A 21,067-nucleotide genomic window follows, 5' to 3' on the forward strand; every position below is an offset into this window, starting at 1 on the left:
TAGTAGGGGGCATAGTGGGGATAAAAGATGATGGAAAAAATTAAATTAAAAAATAAAAATAAAAACTATGAAACAAATTAAATAGAGGCTATTATAATCAATGTTAATATTTTTCCAGGGCTAATTTTGTGCCAGACAATTTTCTAAGTACTTTATTTTAACACATGTATGTACAGGTAAGCAGTAGTTGGTTCTAGCTTCATAGAAGAGACAACAGAGTCATAGATAATAAATTGGCTTGTTGGCATTGCGCAGCTAGTAATGAAGAGAAGTCCTCTGAACTCGGGCAGCAAAGCTCTAGGCCCCAAGTCTTTAATCATTATGCTTTTTTACCTCTGAAGTATAATTAGATCTATTTTTTTGTAATAAGTATATAAATAGTACAGGCTACTCATTTCTACAAATTCCAACCTTGAACATAAAAGCAACATTACCGTAGCTAGTGCTTGTGGCAGTAATATTGTCTTCCATCCTAATTTAAACTTTTTGGTGTGGAGGAAGTCTATATTATTTACATTGAAGAATCGGAATATAATGGTGAGTATGTTACAGGTTACACGGATAGATGTTAAATATGGTTCTGACTAGTGCTAATTAGTTCTGTGATAGCATTTTGTAAGTCACCTGATATCACCTGTTCCCTGAGCCCTGGGTTCCTGTGAAACCAGTGTCACAGGTAAAAGGTCACATACTACTTTTTGCTGGGGAACTGTGCATATACATCATTATTTTTTTGTATTTGTTGTCCTTAAAATAATAAACTTTATGAAAAAGCAATAGTTTCTTTTATATTTTTCCTTTGTAATTACTGAAAATATTTCTAAATTTGGTCTCTTTGCTGATTGTGTTGTATTATTTTTCAAGCTCATACTCTCTAAGCATCTGTCTGAATAATTTACCAATGTTAAGGCAACATTTGCCACCTTTGGAAAGAAAAATCATGTGTGTGATACTGAATAAACACTATTGTGTAGCAGAAGGACACATGACTTGTACAGTGTAATCTTACTCTATGATTTATTAGTTTATGGTCTTGAGCAAGTTACCTCACACTTATAAGCTTCAGTTTTTCATCAGTAAAAGTGGGATTAACAACAATTATTTTCCATTTATTTTCTCAGTAAGAGAAGATATTTAAAACTGGTCATGGTTTAACCAATTAAAATATCAATTCTTTTTCATACAGTTTATATTTCTAAGAGCAATTCTTTAGACTTCCACCATTTACCAATCACAAATCATAGACTTAAAGAATTTCAGGGCCTTAGGCAAAAGTAAAACCAATAATTATTTATCTTGGCTTACTTCATCTTAAGACAGTGGTAATCATTAGAATATTAAGTCAAAACCTCTCTGATTTTCATCCATGGATCCAACTTCTGATTCCTGAAGCCAAAGAAAACAAGTCACATTGTTTCTGTTGATGTCTAATTTGGCTTCATTGATAATATTTCAAGTAGAAATTTTAAGAACTCAATATATAAATTTTATTTGAAAGGTAGTGTTTCATAATATGCAAAAATCTATAATGTATGCATTTTGCTCTATAATAGCACATTGCACGTATTACTTATTATTGATATTTACTGCAAAGGAGTATCATTGATAGTTTTTGAAATCAAATACATCAGTAATACTGGGGTGAGAAAACTGGCTGATGGAGAGGAATCCTCTTTATTTGATTGAGCTGGGAATTTTCCCATTTCCTTCAGTACACTGATAGTAAAATTGCAGTTTATGCTATACAAGAAAGCATGAACTTGCTAAAGGAGTTCGGCTTTTCAGTTAAAAAAAAGTTCTATCATCTTAGAATTCAGAGATCTCTGTAGAAATTAGAATTTTTCTTTTTCCGCACTTATATTTGTTCATTTTTTGTTACTACTGTCAAGATCTTATATAAGTTAGGCTCTTTTTTTAATTTTTTAATTGAATTTATTGGGGTGACATTGATTAATAAAATTATTAAGGTTTCAGGTTTTAACAGTTCTACTATACATCATTTGTATATTGTATTGTGTGTTTACCACCCCAAGTCAAATCCCCTTCTGTCACTATTTATCACCCCTGCAGTGAATTACTCAACTACACAGGTTTAAGAGAATAGTGCACTGTAAAGTTTCTATTAGATCAAGTTCGTCTGGACTAGACGCTAATGTGAAGTCATCATGACTCGCTGTCTCAGTTTCTGGGCTCTTGTTCCCATGTGCTGCATCATTCAGGTGGGGGATGTTGTCCAAGGTAGTAATGTGAATACCAATAGCTTCAGGCTTTCACTCTCTTCTCTCTAGCAACAAGCTAAGAAATGTTTCTTTTTATTACAATTCACTAAGGCTTTCCAAAACAGGCTGCATGGGGACCCTTGCCAGGAGCCTCTTGCCCTAGTTAAGGGTGTTACAGGCTGGGGAATAAAATGCTCTGGGTAGCTTTTTAGGTCATGTGTCCATTCTTGAAGGCAGCAGTGGAATCAAGCATACACAAACTGGCTTGAGAATGAGTTAGAAATTGTTGTTCCCTCAAGGAAAAGCAGAGTGCTCTCATCAGAATGTGAAGGGACTAAAGAAAGGGAAGTAAAAAAAAATGTACATCACAGCTCCCTTTATTGAGTAGTTAATAAGGGCATGATGCTTGGAGAACTTAAAAAACTTGCCTAAAGTCACACCACTAGCAACTGCTCGAACCCTGTCCCCGTCCAGCCCCCTTGCTCTTTAGCACAACATGATCTGTATACACTGTTGCACAGTGTAGACATACTGCCTCATCAGTTGTGTTGAAGTTCTTAAACTTCATTAGCTTTTTCCACATGCTCACATACTATAAAAATGTGAGGACAAAGAATAATTAGACTACTTTTACAGTATTGTTTAGTCACTAGCAAGAGAAAAATTCCCCCACAACAATAGGAAAAGCAAAAGATGAGTTAAAAATTTGTGTTTTTAAAAACAGTGGAAGTGAAGAACACAAGGTAAACCAACAACAGAGTGGAAAACTCCTTCTTAGGTAAACTTGAGATGGGTCACTTGGGTGCAGGGTGAGGTTCAGACTTAATCTAGTTAGATTAAGGTAGTTTAGTCTGGGTAGATTAATCAGTTGAGGGGATAGAAAATGTCACAACTTGTAATGTCTATATGGCTGATATGCTGACTTGGCATCTAGAAGAACTCCAAGCTCATGGCTGGTTCCCCACAGGATTTCTAAGTGCTTAGATGATGATGTGGAAGGCTGGGGGCTTGGGCTGGACAGCCAAACTGAGTTCTTTCAGACTGATGGCACTAAGGAGACACGGTCCCTCTAGAGAGATGACCTCTAATAGACACACATGCATCTTGTCCTGGAGACATTAGAAAAGAGAGGTGAGCTGCATTGAACTAAAACTGCAGCACAGCACTAATGCATGTCAGTGCCTGGTTGCATCAAGATGAAAGTTCTTCCCTATCTGCCTAACAGAGAAAAGGGAAAATCTTCTCAAGGGGAAAAAATAGCATCAACTTGCTCTGCTGGTGTGGCTAAGTTGGTTGAGTATTGCACCATGCACCAAAAGGTAGCAGGTTTGATTCCTGGTTAGCGCACATGCCCAGGTTGTGGGCTTGATCCCCAGTGGCGGGTGTGCAGGAGGCAGCAGACTGATTGATGTTTCTCTCTCCCTCTCTCTAAAACCAATAAAAAACGTATTTTAAAAAATAGCATCAGCCCAGCTGGCATGGCTCAATGGTTGAACATTGACCTATGATTCAGGAGATTGAGGTTCGATTCCTGGTCAGGGCACATGCCTGGGTTGTGGGCTCGATTCCCAAGGAGGGTGAGCAGGAGGCAGCTAATCAATGACTCTCATCACTGATGTTTCTAGCTCTCTCTCTCTCCCTTCCTCTTTCTAAAATCAATAAATATATATATATTTTAGAAATAGCATCAACTTTATTCTGTCTTTATATTTTTATATATGAAATCCAGCATAATAGATATTTTAGTATATAGTATATACAATATATAATGTATACATTATTATATTACAAAATATCATATTTGATATAACAATTTTTACATTAAATTATTAAACAATTATGTATTCATAACATTATAAATAATTTATAAAATATAAGATATATATGAAATTCAGAAGTATGAAAATGTGATTTTATTCCTTCTCTATTGATCAGATCTTTAAGTTTTTCCCTCTGATGCCTTCTTATCTTTTCAATCACTAAATACTGGACTCCCCAAACTCAGTCCTCTGAGCCATCCACTTTTTTCTTTGCACTCATTCTTTTTGTGATCTTGTCTGTTCTCTTGGCATTATAAACTATCTATGAAGTCATAATGCTCAAAGAGGAATTCACCTCTCTGTGAACTATGGAGCTGTATGTGCAACTGTATACTCAAATTCACCATGTAGAAGTTCCCAGGCAAATCAACTTAAGTATTCCTGACTGGACTCCTGATTTCCTTTGAAAACTTTCCATAATCCTTATTTCAGAAAATGCAATTTCCACTTTCCAGGAAAAACCTTGGTATCACCCTTCTCACATTTATTTTTATTATACCAACCCTCCAGTCCTCCAGCAAATCCTGTGGGTTTGTGTTCAGCGTATGTTAAAAATATGGCACTTACTATTTCAGCCCTAATCATATCTCACCTGTAGTCTTGTTAGAGCTGCAACTGGTCTGCTAGGTCCCACCCTGTTCGCCAGCAACCTCTTCTCATCACAGCACCTAGGATGAGAAATTGTCCACAATGCCACTTTAAACCCTGAAATAACTTCCCATCTCATTCAAAGGGAAGTTAAACCCTTACAACACTCTACCAGGCTCCACGCAGTCTTTTGCTCTGTTACCTCTCAGAACTCACTCCCTGTCTCTCATCCCCTCACCTGTCTGTGGTTCCTGAAACTGAGGCACACTATGTGGTTTTGCACCTGCTGCTGCCTGGAATACTCTTCCCACAAAAGTCAGCATGGGCAGCTCTTTCACTTCTTTCAGGTCTTTAATCAAATACCACATAAATGAGGCCTTTTCTTACAACCATATTTGTAAATGCCACTTTCCCCCTCCTAGATGCTGCAGCTCTTGTGCTCTATATTTTTCCTGCACAAAACCATTAACCCTCCCACACTCACATTTCACTTATATATTTAATTATTGCTTTTCTACTGCTGCTAAGAATGACTGCAATGAGGGTAGACGATTTTTTGTCCTTTGTTTATTACTAAATCCAATCACACAGGGTATGGATGGGTCCATCTTAGGTCCTCAACAGATAATAGTTGAATAAATGAATACGACTAACGTTTCTTTAGCAAATTTTGCTAATATCATGTGATGTTCTCTTTATTGGAAAAATAGTTTTATTCAGCAACTCAGAGAGTATCAAAGTTATTGTATGGTACAATGAAGATGTTATTTAAGTCATACTTTTAAATCTTTTTCATAATGCACCATTAGGAAAAGAACACTCAGTGCTTCTACACACCATATAAGATATACACAGAATTAACTTAGGTAGGTGGTAGCAGGAAGCCAGATATATTTGCAGTCAAAATTACAGATCCTTTTATTGAATCTTACAAACAGAGTTAGACTAGGAAGAAAATGGAAAGAACATCTGATACCCATTATTAGATAGTCATTTAACAATTCTGGGAAGTAGCAATTCTCATTCACATTTCGTGTTAGTATCCTAAAAGTGGTCCTGTCTGACAGTGCAGCCATGGGGAGACATGTTTTGATCAAGTCTGTTGCTTTTCCTTTTAAAGTGAACTACATAATGCACCTGTGTAACTTCACTTCTTAATTGGATCAGCAGGAATGCACTGAAACTGAGGGTAAGGTTGCTACAGTTGAAGTTTGCTTTAAAAAGTGTCTTAAATGCTATTCTTTTTTAAAAGAATAAAATCAATAATACTCATGTTTCTGTTCCCCAGATTTAGTAAATCTGGGCAAAGTTTTGAACAATATTATTTTTTGCCTTTACATTGGATTCTGCACACAATTTTAGCAGTAAAACCATCTTTCCAAGGATATATTATAAAGTAAGCTGCAAACCACAGATTTTTACAGTGATGAGTTTTTTAAAATCATAAACTTAAAACTGCACCAGTAATCCTAGTTGCTACTTCTTTTAAAATAACACATTATTAGTAAGTGTTATTACTAGATTAAATGATAAATGAAGCAAAGCATCCCTGTTCTTTTATTATATTTGTTTTTTGTGCATCTCTTCCTCTATAAGTTTTATGCTTTTTTCCCTTCTTTCACAATTGGCTGGTCCTGAATCAATAACTTGAAGGTATGCATTTACACACGTTTGGGATTTTTGCATCAATACCTTGTTTTAAGACAGCATGATGCCTTTTTTTGTTACTCTACATTGACTATGGAAGCCGTAACAGACAACGATCATTTTCCAACTTGTAAAAACTTACAAGCAGAAAGTTTCAGAAAAGTTAAAAAAACAACTCTATTCATGACCCCATCTGTCTTCGTATAGACACATAAGTATACACCTTCCTCTTAATTAGGAAATAATTGTAAATTACAACATCTCACTTGCCTTGTGCAGCTCTTTCTTTTTAAAATTTATTATTATTTTATAATTTAATTTTTTTAGTTCACCAGGAAAACTGTTAAAGATTTTGGAAAGCTATGAAAACTTGAGTGGTAAAGAGAAAAAACTGAACATTTATTTCACTAAGATCACAACAGCTAAAAGAGGATTAAGATTTTTGTTTTGTATTCAAGGAATGTATCATTTTAAATGAAAGAGAAGATTCTTACAACATGTTATAACTTCATAAAGCTTTAAACTGCACAGTGTTCATTACCTTCTCATCAGTTTTTCAGATGCCTTAAGATGAATGCAATTGACTCCATCCTTCTGCACATGACCAACTTAACATGGTTACATTTTCAGTCTTTCATATGTCAATCTTTAGCACAAAGAAATTGACCTTTTGACTAATTTTATAATTTCTAGTTTGTATACCTCAGTTGTAACAGACCCCACACTTCTGTATTTCTATAGTTACATGCAGTTAACAACATTAAATACTTAGTATTGTAAGAAATGAAATTAACATTTTGAAAATGGATTTAGCTGCAGATATTTGCTAAAACACTTTGTTATCTGAATGAGCTCAATGACTTTAAAAAAAATTTGTTTGCACATCCAGGCTTGTGTATAGGTAGGAATGTTTCTGTACTACACAAATCTCATTTTTCAGCAAAAGGCAAATCAGTCCATGTCATTGTTGATAGTAAGAAATTATTAGCAAATGTCTGTAAAATATTTGTTTGCAGTATTTGTCATTAAGCACCTACTTTGTGCTAAATTACATGCTACGTATGAAGGGTAAAAGCATTGCTTCAGTTTAGGAAAATGTTGGCAGTAGAGCCAACCTCATGACTAGTTTTAAGTTAATAAGTGAGCAAAGCTTTCCTCATTTTTTTTCTTTCTTTTTTCCTTTAATGTTTTACCTTCCATTTTAGTCTCTTGTTCAAAGTATCTTTTATGAGGATATACTTGCTAAAACAAATGCTTACTGACCATCTGAATATGCAAATTCTTCTCCAGAAAATGGTCATTCATATTGCTGGCCAGGTGACTGTTTCACTGAGCCAGTATGTGGAATAAAGAGGTAAAGGAAGGGGAAAGAGGAAGAGTAGAAGAGTGGAGAATAACTAAAAAATTTAATGTTTTCGCATACTGCATTGGTGATATGAATTAGTAGACCTCTTCCAGGTAATAACTTCAAATCCCCTTGATCCCACACGTTTTTAAAAAATTATTGTTGAAATTATTGCAGATGTTCCCTCTTTTTCGCCCTATTGATTTCCCAGCTCCCCCCCCACCCCCCAGGCCTTCACAGCACTGTTGTCTGTGTCCAAGGGCTGTGCATATATGCATATAAGTTCTTTGGTTAATCTCTTTCCACAGATTTCTTTTTAACATAAACAATGGGCAAAAACACTGAACCATATATAAATATGGAGATGATCCAGATTTTGCCGTCAAATGATTTATAAAACAATAGGTAAAATATCAGAACTATGTAAATAGGTATAATATGAAGATGTACATTACAAATGTCTTTAAACTATAAAAACCAAGTCTTCAGTTAAAAACCCTTAATTATTTTATTAGATCCTGTGTTCAGACATTAATGTTGACACTAGAAATGTCATTAACGTCTGCACTTCATCAGCGTATGAAAGGAATTTTACCCAAGATTAAAGTTAACATTTACCCTATTTTGACCTTCACTTAAGCATGAAGCTTAATTAAAGTCGCACTTTATCTTTGTAGATAATGGGAGATATAATTTGGCTTTAATTAAGCTTCATCTTTAAGTGAAGGTTAAAATGGGAATGCTAACTTTAATCTTGGGTAAAATTCCTTTCATACTTGGATTAAAAAATGAAAATGAATGAATGAATGAATGAATGAATGAATGAATGAATGAATGAACTATTTAAATGTTTTTGGGTCACATATTTTACTTATTGGTATGAACAGTTTTTAAATATCAATGCCTTTTAGATGGCAAATTTGAATCTTCTAATGGCAGATTATTTGCAATTCATACTGTAGACAAGTGAATATATCTTTTAAAAATTATGAGATTCCTTTGGACCAATGAAACACATAGTACATGGAGTTAAGAGAAGGAAGGGAAGGAGGAGGAAGATTTAAGGAGGAGGGCTGTGAAAGAATGGGGAAAATCTTCCTACTATGTAAAAGCATCCAAAAGCTTCTTTTTCTACAACATGTAAGATAGTATTAGAGATGCATTTGCATTTCATAGTTCTCTTAGTGAGAGAGAGCCACAGGCAACTGATTCCTGAGAAACTTGGGGGGAACAAAAAATGTCACAAAGGGTGGTAATGTAGACATTGCAAATCGTGGAGATTTTAAACTAAGTAATGTAGTGTACACATTTCAGTCACAATTGATATTATTGAAAATTGCATAATTTACAAAATGATTAATATAAGAATTTTTCTGTTGCTCATTTTATCAGATACAATTATTTTGTCTGTTTACAAAAGATAAAATGTTTATTATAGAGTTTTTGAAAATGAGGTATAATGAGGAAATCAAAGTCACACATAATCTCTCTATCCAGCTATAACCACATATCGGGTTGGACTCTTGGCTGCAATGATAGAAATCTGATCTGAGTCCCATAGCACAGGAAAAAATGAATTTATTTAAAAATAGTGAGGTGTTTTGCAGAAACACAATAAAAAAATTGCCTTTCATTCTTAGAAGTAGTGACTGGCTTAGAGGCTTAAAAATACTACTCTTTGTATCTTCCCAATAAAATATCTTTCTACTTAGAATAGTTGTGTTTGGTGTCTATTGCTAACAACTGAGAATGCTGACTGAAACTGCCAGCTGCTAACACAGTAATTTTGAGGTTGGGAAGCTGCTAAATGTGGCAAACTTTAGATGGTTTGCTGTGCCTTAGGACTTTGGCCAGCATATGAGCACCTGTGGACGGGTCATAGGACTTCTAGGAAGTTGCAGGGAGGTTGAAGGGGAAATGTGAGGATACCAAGGAGAGACATCTTCTGCTCCACAGTTTTGTCTAAGATGATCTTACGTTCATAAACCAAGCAGAAATATTTGAGCAAGTTGAGCATAAGGGGCTGAAAAATCTAGACAGAATCAAAAACAGATGGTGCTGTGACATGATCCCTCAACTGGGGTTATGCACCTGAGTTCAACAGAGCACTGGGCAAATGTCCAAATCCCAGGCTGATTAGGCTGTCCTTGATAATGAAGGCTAATTAAGTTGTCCTTTCATGTAAGTCCAATGTTTGAGCATTCACTATATTGCAAATAAATCTTATTTTTTCTGGAATCATTTATGTAACAAATATATTTTGATCATATACTAGCTGAAAATTACAATATTTACTATTTAGTATTAGTTTATCTATACCTTAGGGTGCATTTTAATTGAAAAGTATAGAATTTATTGACCTCTAAATATTATTAGACATTTTAAATTCCAATATATGCACATACATGGATATTAACAATAGTAAAATATTGTCTTTCCTTAAAATTTTTTAGGATTAAAAAGTATTTTTAAAAGAGTTCCACAAATTTAGGACTTAAGAAATAAGTTACAGAGAATTGTAAAATCTTAAATGTAGCCTCATATACCTATAACAAATAAATACCATTTTGTAAAAGTATCAGTTTTCTTGTTTTATTTCTGTCTTCTTCATGGTGTTGTTTGAAATTACAGTTGAAAATCTGTATTTAGAATAATGAGATTTAAGTGTGAACTTTTTCTTCTTTCCTCAGTCATAGATATTTATGTTTCCTATCTTTTATTCACAAAATGAGTTTCTGGAAATTATTGTTTTTGTATGCGAATTAAATGCAGTTAGTATTTGCAACTCTGATTCTTAGATACTGTGGTTCATCTTTGTGGGAAATGAAAGCAACTTCATTAAAATGTCTTTATGGTAAGATATATTAGAGATGAATTCCTCACTTTAGGAAGTACATGTGTTTCTACATATATTTAGGGCATAGTAAAAGTTGATGAGAATACTCTGGATTTGCAACATTTCTACTGTAAGAAAGGGAAGCTGTTTATTTCAAGTAATTGTTTATATTTTTGTCCAAGAAAATAAAAATTGCTTGCATAATTTAATTAAATTATTTAGATTAACTATATTATTCATTAAATATGGACTGATGTTTGCTGGCACATTCAAGGATTGTGCAAGAAGTGTTTATATGCTTACTTTTAAAATACTACCTTCCCCTTTTTTATCTCATTTTTTTCTTTCTCTGAAAAACTGACACAAGAAATCTATTCTAGTAACTTAAATTGAAAACCTTATAAAGACTCACATGTACAGAGAACAATTGGGCATGCACAGGCTATAGTTTAACTCACACACAAATATTATTTAATATAGCAAGTATATATTTATGGATTTTTGATAAATTGATTTGCTATGCAAAAGACTAAATTGTATTAACCTTTTGATGTATTTGTTCCATTTTCTTTTGGTAAAAGGTTCAGATATATTTGAGCTTTCTCTTAGGTCTGCATTCATTAACTATCACCTAGCTGCTACTTATGCCAGTCTTACACTGAAACCTAATAACTTCTGGAATAATGCCTGGCTATTTTACTTGGTTTTAGTTCAGCATCATTAATTAAATAATGCCTGCTACCTGTAGGGCACACAGTCTCTGCTGTGGTATGCTTTTTCAGGTGGTGCTTAAAAAACATAAGGGCACTTCTGAAGTTGTTAATGAGCTTAATGTTCATAAGAAACTCCTTATTACTACTTTAATAATAATTTCTTATAACAACACTTTGGTAGTGACTACTTTCTTTTTTTAGTTTTATTAAATTTATTGGGGTAACGTTGGTTAATAAAATTATGTAGGTTTCAAGTGTGCACTTTTATGATACATTATCTGTATATTGCATTATGTGTTCACCTCGCAAAGTCAAATTCCCTTTTGTCACTGTATGTTTAACCCCCTGTACCCTTTTCTACCTCCCCACGCCCTCCTTTTCCACTGGGTAACCACCATACTGTTTTCTGTGTATAACAGTTTTTATTTATTGTTTGTCTTGTTTGTTTGTTGCTTTCAATTTTATATCCCACATATGAGTGAAATCATACGTTTTTTTACTTTTCCTGTCTGACTTATTTCACTTAGCATGATATTCTCAAGATATATTCATGTCGCAAATGGCAGTATTTCATCTTTTTTTATAGCTGAGTAGTAGTCTATTGTATATATTGACCACATCTTCTTTAGCCAGTCATCTATCAAAGGACACTCTGGTTGTTTCAATGTCTTGGCCACCTTGAATAATGCTGCAGTGAACATCGGGGTGCATATATCTTTGTGAATAAATGTTTTCAAAATTTTCGGGTAGATACCCAGAAGAGGGAATACTGAGTGACGTGGTTACTATATCCTTAATTTTTTGAGGAACCTCCATACTGTTTTCCATAGTGGCTCTACCAATTTATATTCCCACCAGCAGTGCATGCAGATTCCATATTCTCCACACCCTCTCTAACACTTGTTATTACTTGTTTTGTTGATTATAGTCATTCTAACAGGTGTGAGGTGGTGTCTCACTGTGGTTTGAATTTGTATTTCCCAAATAGTGTAGTGCAGTTGAGCATCTTTTCATATATCTGTTGGCTATTTGTATGTCTTCTTGGGAGAAGTGTCTGTTCAGGTCCTCTGCCCATTTTTTAATTGGATTTTTGTTTGTTTTTGATTTGTGTGAGTTCTTTATATATTTTGGATATTAATCCCTTATTGGAGGTGTTTTTGCAGATACTTTCTCCCATTCAGCTGCTTGCCTTTTTGTTGATGGTTTCTTTTGTTGTACAAAAGCTTTTTAGTTTGATATAGTTTCATCTATTTTTGCTTTTACTTCCTTTGCCTTTGAGGTCAGGTTCATAAAAGGCATCCAAATTGAGAATGAAGAAGTAAAGTTGCCCTTTTTGCAGATGACACGATTCTTTATAAATAAAACCTAAGGACTTCACCATAAACAAACACAGTAAAGTTGGAGGATACAAAATTAATATACAAAAATCCATTGCATTCCTATATATTAACAATGAAATTTCAGAAAAATAAATTTAAAAATTTCCTTTTGCAGTTGCAACAAAAAGAGTAAAATTTCTAATTACAAACTTAAAGGCTGTGAAGTATCAAAACACTGAAACCCATAAGACATTATTAAAATAAATTGAAGAAAACACAAAAAAATGGAAAGAAATTCTGTGTTCACAGGTTAGAAGAATCAACATAGTTAAAACGTCCATATTACCCAAAGCAACCTACAGATTAATACAATCCCCATCAAAACCCTAATGTCATTTTTTTAAAGAAAGAGAACAAAAAATAAAAATAAAACCACCAGGTTTGTATGGAAACACAAAAGACCCCAAAGAGCCAAAGCAATCCCGAGAAAAAGAACAAAGCTGGAGGTATCACACTCCCTGACTTCAAATTATACTACAAAACAACAATAATCAAAACAGCATGTTATTGGCATAAAAACAGACACAGTGGAGAATATGAAGCCTCTTCAATGAATGGTGCTAGGAAAATTGGAAAGCCACGTTCAAAAGAATAAAACTAGATTGCTATTTGTCATCATGCACAAAAATTAACTTAAAAATGAATCAAAGAACTAAATATAAGACCTTAAACGATAAAATCCATAGAAGAAAACATAGACACTAAACTTATGGGCCTTGGTCTTAGGCAGTGACAACTTTCTGTTAACTAATTTATTTCTCAAAGATGACAAGAAAAGTATCATATTACACATATACTTCTAGCACTTATGATTATTAAGTGAATAGACTATTTGTTAATGACTATAACAGTTTTAAAGATTTTAAGAAGTGAGTTGATTCAATTATTTTAAAAGCAGATATAATTATTTTAATGGCAAGATCTATAATAGAAATGATAGAATTAAATGCATATTGACAACATGATTTTATTGTTTATCACTACTCCGGTCTTTCTGCAGAGGATGGGTGAAAGAATTACACCAGACTGGAATCTTTTCCAGTAACTAGATGCATGTCCGTGAGTGTGTCCATGTGCAAACACACACACACACACACACACACACACACACACACACAGTCACTGAAATTACATTTTATATAGATCCCATAAAATGACAGCCTCAATCTATATACAAAGTACTCACTTTGTACATAGTGACATTTTTTTTTTTTTTAAAGATTTTACTATTGTTTCAGAGAGAGTGGAAGGGAAAGAAAGAGAAAGATCAATGTGAGAGAGAGACACTGAGTGGTTGCCTCCCACTCGAGCCACTGCTGGGGCCAGGCCTGAAATGAAGGTACTTTTTTGGCCAGAATTGAACCTGGGACCCTTCGGTCTGCTGGCTGACGCTCTAGCCACTGAGGTAACTGGCTAGGGCAATGATGACATTTTTGAATACTATCATAAGCCAAAGCTTAAAGTTGCTGTGAGATATCCTGTTCATTTTCCTCAAACTATAGAATCAAAAAAGATTAAGAAAAATATTTTATTTTAAATTTTACTTAAGTATTATTTAAACATCACATAACCTTGTATTCAAGATCTGTTATTGATATTCAGACTTGGTATATTTTAACATCTTGGAGCAAGCTGTTTATAATAACATGGTCATTTTAATATGGTCAGCTCATTTTTTATAAAATGTCCATAGGGTGCACAATCTTGGCACCAAAAAAATCTTAAATGCATTCATAATTAATTTTAAAGATAAAATTGATTATTAAATGGGCAAGTTAAAATATACTAAATTATTATTCAAAGTGATTTTTTCCCCCAACAGCATTGTAACTAAGCCACATAGAAATTTCCATTTTGTTACCTTCTGGAGAGTTTTTCTTTTGGTTTTCTTCTTATGAATCTAGATAAAACTTTGGTCATTAATAAGCTTTCTTCATAAAGGCCAGAGTTTGAAAAAATATGCCAAACATATTTTACAAACATAAAGATCAGATTTTGCTTCTTTACATGGAGGAATATTTTGCATGTGAGGTTTATATTCTTTGTTTTCATTTGTAGTGAGCTGTTACACAGGAAATAAGGATGTGATGGAATTTTGAGGAATACATCTGTGGTTGTGATCAGGTATCCGAAAGCATTCTAAAGATCAGCTGGCCATGAAAATAATTATTTAAAGTGAAAAACAAATCATCCAGATAATATAAGCAAAATCCAGGTATCTCAGTTACGTGTAAATTTCCTCTGGGCACATTTAATCTGAATTATTTGTAAAACTGTAATTTTTTTACTCTACATGGACAGGATAAACCTAGTTTTTCATTCAATTTATTTCATGAATAATATTTTTCACTGAAACAAATTTTCTTATTTTTTTATAATAAATTCTGTAGGAAATTATGATTATGAAATTTAAAAATTAATAGTACTCTTAAGAGTTAAGAAATTAGACCAAATATTTGCCTGCTGTTTAGCAGCCCTGAGCAATTCCCAGGCTTCTCCTGAGCAAAGACTTCCAAGTTTGTATTATTACTAAAAATTTGTAGTCCAATGATGTGGACAAATGGGCTAAATTGAAGCTATTAAATTCATTCAATTTGAGATCAGAGCCAGATAAAACCCAAGCCTCTAAAGGTGAAAGTCAAATATATTAAATCAATATATTATGAAGCCTCCTGCCAGATGGTTCCGAGCCATTAAAAAATCTCTTAAAAAATGAAATATAAATAATTCACTAAACAAGAAAGTTCATAACATGTTCAATTTCAATATATTCATCATGGGCACCCTCCAATAGATCCTATTGCATTTCACTCATATAAACCTCATCAAGATTTTTTTAGAAATCACAGTATGCTTAAGTTTTGCCTCACTAAATCACTTTGAAGATTTGATTTGAATAATTACTTAAAATTAGAAAATCCTCTAATTGAGAGACCAATACTATGGGAGTAAAATTTCCAATTACTAAGAGCTGTTTTTGGTTTCTTTTTTCTGACCAAAGGGACAAAAAAGTATTTTTGCCCCATTGGTCCACTTTCTTCCAGATGAACATCTTGGTGTATCTTTTAGAGTAGAGGAAAATAAAGGAAGAAAAGCCTTAATTAAGATATGAGTATTTCCCATATTGTTAGAAATAAAATCATAGCCAGAGATGAAGGGTACATAATCTAAATAGAATAATCTGCTGATTAAATCGATTATATATATAAAATAAATCAAGGGGGTTAGGGATTTTTATCTTTTTTTTGCTCACTGCTCTATCCCATGCACACAAAACTGTCTCTAGGACATTGTGGAGATTTAATAGATATTTGTTATATTAGGAAAACCTTGTAATAATTCAGAAAATACATAAATAAATATGTTTGGCCCCTAACTATTTTAATCAAATACCACATGCAGTCTATTCTTACACATTTTTCCTTCTTTGACCTCTTTCAGGAACTATAGTCCAAACTTTTATCAGAAACTATATCACAAAAAATATCATAATAATTTTGTTTGAGGTAACCAATAGCTTTCATATCTTACAAAAGTAAAAAGTACACCTGTTACTAGGATTCTTGTGGCATATAGTTTAATAAATGGATAACAATAATATTTAGTATGGCTACATTTTTATAAAGGCCTTTCCTTTTTTGGATATCTAGGTTAATTTTTAAACATATTACAGGAGGTAAGTTTAAGATAAACTTTTGTAACAAAACAACACATATGAAACATTCTTGTCTCAAGTATCAAACTTGAATCTTATCAAATATCTAGATCCAATTAGCATTCTTTTTTTTCTTTTTTTTTTTAGGAAATACAAAACAAACGAATAAGAGCACCATGATGATACCTTCAACAAAATTCTAACCTTTAGAATATGCTGTGGGAAACTGACCCAACTTCACCAACAAATAAATTGTGATGAAGAGGAGAAAAAAAAGAGGTAGAAGGAGAACCTATATGTTAAAAAAACCTATCAACCAATCTTATTGAGGTTTAAGGTAATATTTAATGTGTTAAAATTGTTCATGCATGCTTCCGGTTTACTCAGACTTCTTAAGGACTGAACCCGAGGGTATAACAGTTGTAAAGGTAGTTTAGAATTTATCACCCTTGAAATATATTACTGATTTGAAATGCTAATGCTTTTACTTTTAAAAGTCTTCCAAATATATTGGCATTTAGATAATGTAGGATATATAGCAATGTGGATCTCGAGGGTATTTCTAGTTTTTGGTTTAGGTTTAAAAAGGATAAGAAATATTATCTCTGAAAATAATCCAAAATTTTATTGATATTTCACTTATATAGGCAAACAAATAAAATACATATTTCAAGTATTGGCTGAATTTAAATCTAGCCAAATTTAAATAAAACCTCTAACATTATTTTGCTAATAAATAAATATTCCCTTGTCTTTTTTCACATTGCAACCATGGAAAATTATTATATCTCATGAATGAAAGATAATTGACAGGTAGGGTGCCCTTGTTAGATATAAACAATGAATCTGATGTCATCTGTCATTCATGGAAACATTATGTTACTTGGTGATGTTTGATTTATTTTCTTCTGTAAGGTGAACAGCTAGACAAGAATAAATTTTGATTTAATATGTGAAATGAGTAAAAAGAACACACTACATAATTTATTAATGGTATTTATTTTCATTATGTTTAAAGTTGGGTTCATATTTTCATTTAAAATTGTAATAAAAAATAATTGTTTTAGTTTTCATGATTAAAATAGCCCTGTATGAGAAAATACTTAATAAAAAATTATGATTTAAAAAAATTAAACAATAAGTCAACAATTGCATTGCTCAAGGCTCATAAATACCAATTCAAGTTGAGATTTACTTGTAAACATGAGCATAATACTTATGCATTCTAGGGTTTTTTAAGGATATATTATCATACATTTTTAGAGTTAAAGGTAACTACAGTAATATGTTGAATAGTAAAAGAGAATAATACATTGGGAATTCAGCACCTTAGACTTTGTAAATCAGACATTTACAAATCAACTTGATCTTCAGTTTTCCAGGATTAACTGAAGTTCAGATCTGGTTTTAGGATTGCAACTTTAATTTCCTTTTATTTGTTGGTAATTCACAAGCTGACCATTGCACAGTAAGATTATTATATTAAAATACTGCACATTTAAAGTTTGAGGCATTTTCTGATGGTAAATATAAGTACAAAAATTATGTGGAATGAATCCAAGGCAACATGAAGATCTTAACCAGGGATTTTTGTTTTTGTTATTGTTCAAAATATTACAGATGTCCCCCTTTTTTTCCCTTGACCCCTTCCACCCACACCCACTCTTTTCCCCAGGCCTTCACCACACTATTGTCTGTGTCTATGGGTTATGTATATATGCATATATATTCTTTCCTAACCAGGGTTTTGTTCTGCTCTTTTAACTTTATATATAAGTTGTTATCTTGAATTACACTCATTTTGCATTTTCTTTTAATTGCTAGCTTAAAAATTAGTATAGAAAATAAACTTTTGTTACTATTAGAACATGCAATTTCAAACATCAATTTTTTATCCAGTCACCTGTTGGTTTTTTTTTAAACTTTATTTTTTCACATTTTATTTTTCATTAATTTTTTTAAAAATTGCAGTTTACATTCAGTATTATTTTGTTTTAGTTTCAGGTGTATGGCATAGTGGTTAGACAATCAAATACTTCACAAAGTGTTCCCATGCTTTTTCGAATATCCAACTGGCACCATACATAGTTATGACAATATTAATGACTATATTTCCTATGCTGTACTTTACCTCCCCATGTTTATTTTGTAACTACCAACCTATACTTCTCAATCTCTTCACTTTTTTCACCCTGTGACCCAACTCCTCTTTTGTCTGACAACCATCAGTTTGTTCTCAGATGTATCTGAGTCTCTTTCTGTTTAGTTTGTTCTTTCATATTGTTCTTTAGATTCTACATATAAATGAAATCACATGGTATTTGCCTTTCTCTGACTGAGTTATTTCACGTAACATAATACCCTGTAGGTCTATCCATGCTGTTATAAATAGTAAGATTTCATGTTTTTTTATGGACCTTTATTATTCACATTTTTTATCTTTTTTTTTCTTCTTAAAGAAGACCCTTTAACATTTCATATAATACTGGTTTGGTGTTGATGAACTCCTTTAGCTTTTTCTTCTCTGGGAAGCTCTTTATATGTCCTTTGATCCTATATAATAGCTTTGCTGGTAGAGTAATATTGGTTATAGGTTCTTGGTTTTCATCACTTTGAACATTTCTTGCCAATTCCTTCTGGCCTGCAAAGTTTTTGTGGAGAAAACACCTGACAGTCTTTATCAGAGCTCCCTTGTGGGAAACTAACTGCTTTTCTTTTGCAGCTTTTAAGATTATCTTTTTGTCTTTAACCTTTGGTATTTTAATTATGATGTGTCTTGGTGTGGGCCTTTTTGGTTATCTTGTTTGGGACTCTCTGCTGTTCCTGGACTTTTATGTTTATTTCCTTTACCAGGTTAGGGAAGTATTCCAACATTAGTTTTTTAATTGGTCATCAATTCTCTCTCTCTCTCTTCTCCTTCTGGTATCCTCATGATGCAAATGTTGGAACACTTGAAGTTGTCCCAGAGGTTCCTTACACTACCCTCATTTTTTTTTTTAATTCTTTTTTTCTTTTTGTTTATCTGATTGAGTGTATTCTGATTCTTTATATTCCAAATCACTGATGTGATCTCTATTTCACTACTCTTGTTGATTCCCTGTAATTTATTCTTCATTTCAGTTACTGTTCCTTTTATTTCTGACTGGTTCTTTTTTATGGTTTCCATGTCCTTTAATTTAATTTAATTTATTTTATTTTATTTTTATTTAAATAACTTAACTGATTTTAGATAGAGAGAGAAACATCAGTTGACTACCTCCTGCACTGGCCCCAACCAGGGATCTAATCTGCAACTTGGGTATGTCCCCTGATGAGTATTGAACCAGCTACCTTTTGGTGTACAAGATGATACTCTAACCAACTGAGCCAAACTGGCCAGGGCTAACTTGTTCTTTTTTATGTTGTTAAAATTCTCACTAAGCCTCTTGACCAGCCTTATAACTACTGTTTGGAACTCTGTATCTGTTTGCTTGCGTTCATGTCATTTAGTTCTTTTCCTAGAGATTTTTCCTGTTCTTTCATTTGGGGCCTGTTTATTTGTGTCTTCATTTTGACTACTTCCCTGTGTTTGTTTCTATGTGTTAGGTATATCTCCAAGACTTGGTAGAGTGGCCTTATGTAGTAGGTGTCCTGTAGGGTCCAGTGGCAGACCTTCCCCATTTACCTGAGCAGGGTGCTCCAGGTGCACCCCCTGTGTGGGCTGTGTGCACTGTCCTGTTGTAGTTGAGCCTTGATTGCTTTTTGCACATCAGTGGGAAGGATTGACTCCCAGGCCAGTTAGCTGCAAGGACTGGATGCAACTCTAGAGGAGGAGTTGCTGTACAGGAGTTGATCCTATGGAGCAAGACTTGCTTCAGTGGAGCTTTGGTGCCTGCCTAATCTGCCCCTTGAGTGTGTGTCACTTGTGGAGGTGGTAGTTTTGTAATTCCATGTGGTCTGAAGGTTTCTACTGGGTACACTGGCTCTGGGACCTCTCAGGAGGTTCAGGGTTAACCTGTGCCTGTGTCCTGCCCTGGGCCACCTGGTTCCAGCTACAGAGCAATATGCAGATTACTGCTCCTCGTGTTGGGCTTGGAGGTGTCCAGGAAAGGGCACGCTGCTAACCAAGGCCAGCTACCACTATTATATGGCCTGGGGTTACTTAGCAAGAAGTACAGGGTACACCGAGACCAGATGCTGCTTGTTTGAGAGCTTTTATGAAAGTCTGAAGCATGAGACAAGAGAGACCATTCATATGGGAAAAAAGCTCAAAACATTTCAAAGTTAGAAGAAAATTTACTTAATTATGGTAGAGATGTACTGAGCCCTAAAACAAGAAATGCACTAATAATTAGAATAGAAAAAATATTAATAACTGATACTTTCTTCAGATTTATCAACAGAATCGATCATAATAATTAAAATCCTGCTTTGAAAAGTTTTCAAAAACCTCATTTTACAGCATTTCCACAGAATTATAGATACTTAAAATAGAAAAGACCATGGAATTCATCTAAAGAGTGCTGTCAAATAGAAATGTAATATGAGACACAAAGGTGAAGGATATATATTATTCAAAATTTCCTATAGCTACATTAAAAAGGTAAAGAAAACATGCAAATCATTTTAATAATATTTTGTTGAACCTAATATATTAAAAATATTTTCATTTCAACCTGTAATTAATATCAAATACTAATGAGATATTTTTTCTAAGTTTTTGAAAATCATTATGTATTTTACATTTATAGCACATTTTAATTTGGAATAAACAGCTCAAGCACTCAATAGTCACCTGTTTCTGTTGTCTGCCATGTCTGATGGCGTAGATATACAGTACCCCACCACCTTGATCTTCAGATGTGAGCATATTTATTTTAAAGTAA

This window comes from Miniopterus schreibersii, assembly GCF_964146895.1.
Source record: "Miniopterus schreibersii genome assembly, chromosome: 2".
In the NCBI taxonomy this organism is placed as follows: domain Eukaryota; kingdom Metazoa; phylum Chordata; class Mammalia; order Chiroptera; family Miniopteridae; genus Miniopterus; species Miniopterus schreibersii.